The sequence below is a fragment of the Petromyzon marinus genome, chromosome 58 (genome assembly GCF_048934315.1).
Source record: "Petromyzon marinus isolate PM22_M1 ecotype Great Lakes invasive population chromosome 58, UKy_Petmar_22M1.pri1.0, whole genome shotgun sequence".
Classification (NCBI taxonomy): Eukaryota; Metazoa; Chordata; class Hyperoartia; order Petromyzontiformes; family Petromyzontidae; genus Petromyzon; species Petromyzon marinus.
In genome coordinates, this window is record NC_133724.1 from 4,787,288 (window position 1) to 4,796,017 (window position 8,730).

The window sequence follows — 8,730 nt, forward strand, 5'->3', positions numbered from 1 at the left end:
ATTGTTATATATATATTTTATTATTTTGTTGTTTCTCTTCAACGTGACATTACCGAAAAAACTAAGAATGTAAAAAAAAAACTTTTCTATAAATAAGTTTGTTGTTATTCTTGGTTCTTTCGGTAAAGTAACGTAGGTAGAAAATGTAAATGTTAATTACGTCACCCGCTCATGATTATTAATGAGGGGGGTGCCGCATTCAGAGTGACGTCACCCGATCATGATTATTAATGAGGGTGGGTGCTTCATTTAGAGTGACGTGCCCCATTGATAATTATTAATGAAGAGGGGGTGGCGTCCATGCGGAGTGACGTCACTCACTCATGATTATTCATGAGAGGGGTGCCCCATGTGGAGTGACGTCACTCACTCATGATTATTAATGAAGGGGGTGTGCTCCATGTGGAGTGACGTCACTCGCTCATGATTATTAATGAGAGGGGTGCCCCATGTAGAGTGACGTCACTCACTCATGATTATTAAGGAAGGGGGTGTGCTCCATGTGGAGTGACGTCACTCACGCATGATTATTAATGAAGGGGGTGTGCGCCATCTGGAGTGACGTCACTCACTCATGATTATTAATGAAGGGGGTGTGCCCCATGTGGAGTGACGTCACTCACTCATGATTATTAATGAGGGGGTGTGCTCCATGTGGAGTGACGTCACTCATTCATGTTTATTAATGAGGGGGATGTGCTCCATGTGGAGTGACGTCACTCATTCATGTTTATTAATGAGGGGGGTGTACTCCATGTGGAGTGACGTCACTCACTCATGATTATTATTCATGAGGGCGTTACGGAGTTAGCGTCATATCAAGGTTATCGCTTTTCATATTTTAATAAAATGGATATAATAAAGGGCTAGTCGATTTCACAAAAATAAAAATGTAATGCAAAAAAGACGATACAATTAATATTGTATTGAAATTATTTAATATATATATCACACATTTGGTGTAAAATTTACGATTATCTCCCCAAAAAGTTTTCCTTGAGCTTAACAGGTAGGCTTTCGCGACCAATATCATCCATAATAGAGGTCGCCGTCGAGAGCCAAGCCACAACATTTACAACCTGAGTAAAATTAGTACTCAGATTGTAAATGTTGTGGCTTGGCTCTCCAACACACCGGTGTGCTGTACAAGTATACTACACTATACACTACACTATACACTACTATGCACTACACTACTATACACTACACTATACACTACACTACTATACACTACACTATACACTACACTATACACTACACTATACACTACACTACTATACACTACACTATACACTACACTACTATACACTACACTATACACTACACTACTATACACTACACTTTACACTACACTACTATACACTACACTACTATACATTACACTATACACTACACTACTATACACTACAGTATACACTACACACTACACTATACACTACACTATACACTACACTATACACTACACTTTACACTAGTGCTGTACTAGTGACGAATATGCCACGTTCTGTTTACGTGACAACCCTTACTAGTTGGCTGTGTCGGGTGGTGGCGGGTTTCAACGACACATTTAGATATTTACTAAATCTAACTCCAAAAACCTCTATTATGGAGTTTTCATTGAGATGACGCTTTTTTGTGAGGTTGAAATCGGCACTTTGATGTTGGTTGGATTATTTATATGTTTTTGCTGCATTTTGACAAAGCAACGCAATGAGATTGTCCGTGGGGGTGGTGGTACGAACAAAAACCACGTGCTGCTCGTTGAGATAAAGTCCAACAGTACTTTAAAGTTTTTTTTGGTAGCCTTGTGTAGTGTAATAGCTCCTGCCGGTGGACAGCAGCGGCAACTGCGGTGGACAGACAGCACTCGGGCAAGGGTCACGGAGGACCCCGTCTGGAGGCCCCCAGAACCTGCTGCTAGCGGGTTCGAGAAGGGAGGCGTGGTCAGGGCGGAGCCAGGGCCGCGCCGGGAGCTTAAAAGGAGCCGAGAGCGAGGGGGAGCTCGAGGCTGCCGGTTCTGGGAGTGGACTCGTCTCGTCGTCGCCGTCGCCGCTGAACGTCTCCGCTAGACGTTGCGCTACGGAGGGGAGCAGTTGGCCGTCTCGGTCAGCGCCGTCAGCGTTAGACGGCTCGTGCTGAGTACAGGCCGGGCTGAGCTACTGTGGGGAGTGTGCGGACGAGACCGTGATAGTTGCTAATGATCACCATATAATTTTCTCCGATACCAAGATTTTTTGCAAACCCACGGGTTTTTTTTTAATCAGAGATTTGTTCACGAGGCAATTCAGATCTACAAACACAGACACAATTTAAACCGAGAAGATGGTTTCAAATTAAGCAACCATTGGAAAGATGTTTTAAATCAAACCAAACATTAAACTAATTTTTCAATGGTACAGTATATTTTTCAAGTAGTGGTACCCCAAACTTTCGCAGCTTAAAATCCCCTTTTCACACCACCGGCATGTGGACGCTGCCTTGCACCCACGCCAGCCTGCACAGGTCGACCCCCTCCCTACCTTTCATCATGCTAAGTCCGCCTATTAAAATGCAATTTGTTAATGCTAATTCCTTTGTCAAGGCACCTTAATTACTCTCACACAGCTTAAAGGTCGCGGCCTGAGCTTGGCTGTGTTTCACTCCAGCGCTGTCCTCGAGGCAGTCTGGTCCCTTCACCTGATGAAGGCCGCTTGTGTTGTGGCCAAAACGTCGTGATTTTTGTTGCAGTCACGAAAGCTTCAAATCTAGAAAAGAAAGCGCCTCCTAGAAACTCTAGGAGTTCTCTACTTGTGTAGAGGACAGTGCGTGGACGAGCGGTCACAAGGGGCAATAACAGGCTAGGTAACAGAGAGAGGGGAACGACCTGGGATCTTCGGGAAGGTTCAAGAACCTGCGAGAGAGTTCGACTAGGTAGGGGGGTGGAGGGATGGGCCACGCTGGGGATAAGATGGGGCGAGGTTTCGGGGCTGCTGCCGTGGGAGTCGCTGTCCAGCGAACGGGTCTCAATTCACCGCTGTGAAGTTCGTGTCTTCGATAATGCAACCCTCACGACACCGCCTCTCCGAGAGTCGTTACACTCTCGGCTCATTGACAGCGATGGCAAAGGCGGGAATGATTCGGGGAAAGGTAAAAAAAAAACAACAACAAACTCATTCTTCGTTTCAAAATAAATGGGTGAATCAGAGTCGGGTCAATTGTGGACGTTCGCAAAGTGTTCACCATGGCGTGCGGAGCCAAGAGTCACCAGAGTGTGAACTGCGTCGAGTTGAAATTGAAAGCGGGATTCTGCTTCTTTGTTTAATTTTCCTATTCGATGTCCAGAAAAAAAAACCAATAATTATTGGTCACACACAAACACACGCGCAAATATTAACCGAATAGAGTCGTTATTATTATTCCGTAACGGTCCGCAAAAACGAAAAGAAAAAAATACAATACACAGGTGAGATATACAGTAGGCTTTCATCTAAAGCGGTGCTGGTGTATGGTTCGATAATGAAACCCTCACGACACCGCCTCTCCGAGAGTCGTTACACTCTCGGCTCATTGACAGCGATGGCAAAGGCGGGAATGATTTGGGGAAAGGAGAAAAAACAACAAACCCATTTTTCGTTTCAAAATAAATGGGTGAATCAGAGTCGGGTCAATTGTGGACGTTCGCAAAGTGTTCACCATGGCGTGCGGAGCCAAGAGTCACCAGAGTGTGAACTGCGTCGAGTTGAAATTGAAAGCGGGATTCTGCTTCTTTGTTTCATTTTCCTATTCGATGTCCAGAAAAAAAACAATAACTATTGGTCACACACAAACACACGCGCAAATATTAACCGAATAGATTCGTTATTATTATTCTGTAATGGTCCGCAAAAACGAAAAGATAAAAATACAATACACAGGTGAGATATACAGTAGGCTTTCATCTAAAGTGGTGCTGGTGTATGGTTTTCGTAGAAAATCGATTATCCATGTACCCACACACTAATAATTGTTTACAATTAATAATAATCACCCGGAAATGTCTGTCCGTCCCGCGTGTGACGTCACTCCACAGGAGGCCTACCCCTCCGCGTGACGTCACTCCATGTCACTCCGTGCAACGTCACTCCACATGCCGCACCCCTCCCCAAAAACCATTAGCGGGTGACGTCACTCCACATGGAGCAACCCCCCCCCTTCTCCCTCATTAATAATCATGAGCTGAACATTTTTTTCTATTGAATATTTGAGATTCACTGCAATATGCACCCGTCCATGGACGGGCAAAAAAAGCTAGCTTTAATAATAATAAGCCTTTTTCGAGAGACAAAAATATTTAAAATCGCATGAAAATCCACGTCGCCTACCCAACAAGGTTACATGCCTGCGTGCAGAGTCACGCGTTAGGCACACATCACCAAAAGTATTTTATTTATTTGACCAGGTGAGGCCCACTGAGCTACGCTAGACCTCTTTTTATCACAGGCGAACCTGGCCATCGCAAGTTGATCGCTCGACAAAGTTGACTCGTGCGTCGTGGATCACCGTCGCGTGGGAATTTGCAGCAGCCAATGAATGCGAAACACGTGGCGATGTTGATTCTGTATTTGGTGGAGAAAAAAACCCGGAGAACCCAGGGGAAATTCCACACGACCACGGGGGAGCGAGAGAGACACGCAAACTCCAAATATACAGCAGCTGTCAGGGGTGGGATATAACCCACGACCTCCTGTATACCAGGCGAGGTAGTTAACATCTCCTGGCCACCGTGATGATGATGAGAGAGAGACACGCAAACTCTAAATATACAGCAGCTGTCAGGGTTGGGATCTAACCCACGACCTCCTGTGTACCAGGCGAGGTGGTTAACATCTCCTGGCCAGCGTGATGATGATGAGAGAGACACGCAATCTCCAAATGTCCAGCAGGTGTCAGGGTCGGGATCTAACCCACGACCTCCTGTATATTAGGCGAGGTAGTTAACATCTCCTAGCCACCGTGATGATGATGATGATGCGAGATAGAGACACGCAAACTCCAAATATAAGGAGCAGGCGTCAGGGTCGGGATCGAACCAACGACCTGTCATAGGAATGTGGAATTTCCACAACTGGTTCCGCAGGGCTGTAGACGGACGAGCGCCGATGCCCCCCATGTTCACACAGCAGCACTCTTGAACTTATTTTTGTTCACTCGACACATACACACGTGGAGGAAAGCGATCCGGGCACAATCAGCATTTAGTGTGAGTTTAATGTGGTTAATACAATCCATGACACGTGCTCATTATTTGGGGTGGGACAAGTGGGAAGACAGGGCAAGAAAATTTGAAACATTGACATGGCTTTGCACACCCATGACTGTTGTTGTTGTTGGTGTCGGGAGTGGCAAAACTAAGCACAGATGTGATTTTTTTTTAACATCCGAGACGCAAGGCTGCAACTTTTTTTGTTGTTGTTTTAAAGGCAAGATCGGCGACAGGCAACAGCGGCAAATGTTTTAAACAACAAATTTTGATTTTCTTACTTTCACACCAACCACACCCCCACGTCCCCCCCCCACGCCTACAGCTCCCCACTCACCACCTCCGCACGTGATGAATGATTGCGATTGCGCTGCTATCGGAGGTCGGCGTCGTCGCGAGATTCATAAAACATCTTTTGAAATCATGGGTCCCCTCCTTTGCCAGTACCAAAATATGATAATAGGGTTTTCTCCCTTTTTTCTGGCAACAAAACAGGTATGTTAAGATGTTAAGACATCAAAATGAAACCTTTTTGTAAGGAATCATGTCCGCATTAACCACAATGCTTGTGGTCAGAACGCAAAGAAAAAAAACATACTCTGATAATATGATGCATTGTCTTTGAAAGTGATTGATGACTGGGGGCTGTGACCATCAACTCACTACACGTGAGAACCCGGTGGTTTAATCACAGGGCGGCCGAAACTCGGTGTGGGCTCAGCATCACCGACCTTGAGTTGTGAGCATCTTGACAACAAGCAACGCGAATAATACATCTGAGGCCACAAACCTGCGTTTTAGGAGGTAGCCTTAGGGCCTGGTTGATCTTTAACGATCACTCGGTGTCAAATTATAAATTCATTGATCCACTCGAGGTGGTTGGGTCATAGGGTCAGGGGCCAGAGACATTTTGAGCTTGCTCCACTGACATTCTGAGTTCCACTCCAGAACTCAGCTGCCCAGCCGCAGCAATTGAGCGGGATTTGTTAAGTGTGGGAAGGCGATGGTTGCTGCTCTGGTCACGGATGACTGACTATTTTTCTTTTATTATTCCTGAATTTGAAGCCGGCAACACATTTTTTTTTTCCTAGCCGTGAGAATTTTAAAATATTAAGTTTCCACGAGAGGAGTATTTGTCTCTGTAGCAGAGGTGTGTGTGTGTGGGAGAGTTCAGTGCCACCCTGGTGTGGCTTTGAGGCCACTCTGCATGGATCTCAGGGGTAGTTCTGTAATTCCCGCTGCCACGGGTCGCTCTGCGAGCATTCCCATTGGATGTTCCATCCCGTGGCACGACGCCGGCAGCAGCGCCAATTTTGAACGAAATTGGCAGAGAAAGAGACATTTAAAAAAAATATATAACGAAACATTTTTTTCGAACCGATTTTCAAAAAGGAGGTGCGGGCGGTGGGGGGGGGGGAAGCCAAGTCCGACTTTGCTCTCAAAGCCGAGGTGCGCAATCTCGGCCATGCGTTTGCAACTCACGGCAACAACCCAGAGGCCACCGCAGAGATTGAGCTTGCCACACGGATCAACAACTCCCATGGTCCACTGCCCAAGCCGGTTGGGTCTGTACCACCTGGGGTGCAAAGTCCTACCAGTGTCCACCACGGGCAGTGTCCACCACGGGCAGTGTCTGCCATGGGCGGTGTCCACCACGGGCAGTGTCCACCACGGGCAGTGTCCACCACGGGCAGTGTCTGCCATGGGCGGTGTCCACCATGCACAGAAGGCTCAGCGTAGATACCGTCTGTGGCGACAGACCCAATTGCTATGTTCACAATCCATACAAAAATTGGCAAGTATTTTTGCCCTGAGTATTGAGAAATCAATTGGAAAATGTAATGACGTTACAATTTGTAAATTTCGGTACAGCCCAGGGACTGCGTGAAGACGCCAATTGGCAGCGCCGGTCTCTTTAACCTCTGCGTGGATTCCAATTTTGGGGGGGACCCTGGGGTGGGGGGCGTGGAAGCGGGGAGGGGGGGCACAGATCGACTCCGCACGCAAACGGACGATCCGATTCGCGTGACGGCCGCAGCGGTTGAGCCGGAGGGTCGAGCGAACGAGCGACCGACGGACGGTGGAGCGATGAAATTGGCCAACGAGCGTTGGCACGCCGGGAGCGGCGATCGGTGGATCGGTCCGGACGCCGCGAGGATGAGGCCTGTCGCGGACAAGTTCCCGGCAGCACAACGCAACCGCCGCCGTGCATAGCCACCGCCGGCATAGCCACCGCCGGCATAGCCACCGCCGGCATATCCACCGCCGGCATAGCCACCCCCGGCATATCCACCGCCGGCATAGCCACCCCCGGCATAGCCACCGCCGTCGCCACCTTCGCAACGATGTGGCGCGTGGCTGCGACTTCAGCGGCGGTTTGGTAAAGTTATAAATCTGCTTTCGCTTTTATTGAGACAAACTTTTTTTTGTTGTTGTGTTAAGTGCGAACAAAGCCCTGTATTGCGTCTCGCAAGTCCGCCGTCGCTGCTATACCATTCACGCGATACTGATACTGACGATAACCATGACCACTATAATACTGATAATATTAAAGGGGGGGGGGGGGTGGGGGTGGTCTAGCTAAACCCTCCGATGCATTTTGAGTCGCGCGCCGTCCGGCACGATGTCCGACGTTTCGCCCCGCGTCCCGTTCATGCGGGGACACACACACACACACACAACCTCCTTCAGCCCCGCGCGCTCCTCCCCGAACGGAAAGCCGGCCTTCCCGACAAAAAGGGAAGAAGGGACGTGGCGCGAAACGTCGGGGCCCAAAGCAGCGCGGCGCCGCAAGCCAACGCTGACCCCACGCGGACGTCGTGGGGGGGGCCGGGGTGAGGGGGGGGGGGCGGAGTGTGGTGTCGAGGGTGGGGGGGGGGGTTGACGGTTGGGGGGTGGGGGGTGTAGCCTAGATACGTTAGGGGTCACCCAAGCAGGGGTCACGTGTTCTTTGAGCTGGTAGTGGTAATGGGGGGGACCCAACTCCCCCACCTCCCCCCCCCCCCCGTGCCGGGCCCCCTCCCCCCCCCCCCCGGATCCACGCACCCCCCGAGGGGGAGTCTCAAGGGCTGGTGTCGTCTCACGGTCCTGTCAAAAAGAAATTGTCGTCTCGATGTCGAGGTCGTACGGGTCCCCTCTAGACTGGGGCTTCAAGGTCACGGCTCTAACCACCGCGTCCCAAGAGGCTGGGTCGAGGACCGGGTTTAAAGGTTTGGTCAAAACAGCTGGGAGTGAAGCGAGTCTGACGGCCGTGTTTAAAACCGGGTCACAAGGTCGTGTCTGAAAAACCGGGTCAGCTGCGCCTGCAGGTGCAGTCTAGAGCGGGTTAAAGCGCGAGTTTAAAACCAGGTCCAAAGACGCGGTGTCTGAAGATCTGATCATATCGGGTGTTTAAAGATCGTATCTTACCAGGGTTTCCGTGGCCGGGTGGTCTAAAGACTGGGTCTAATGGTCAGGTTGAAACCGGGTTCAAAAGGTCGCGGGTCACATTTAGGCGAGGTCTGAAGTTGAGG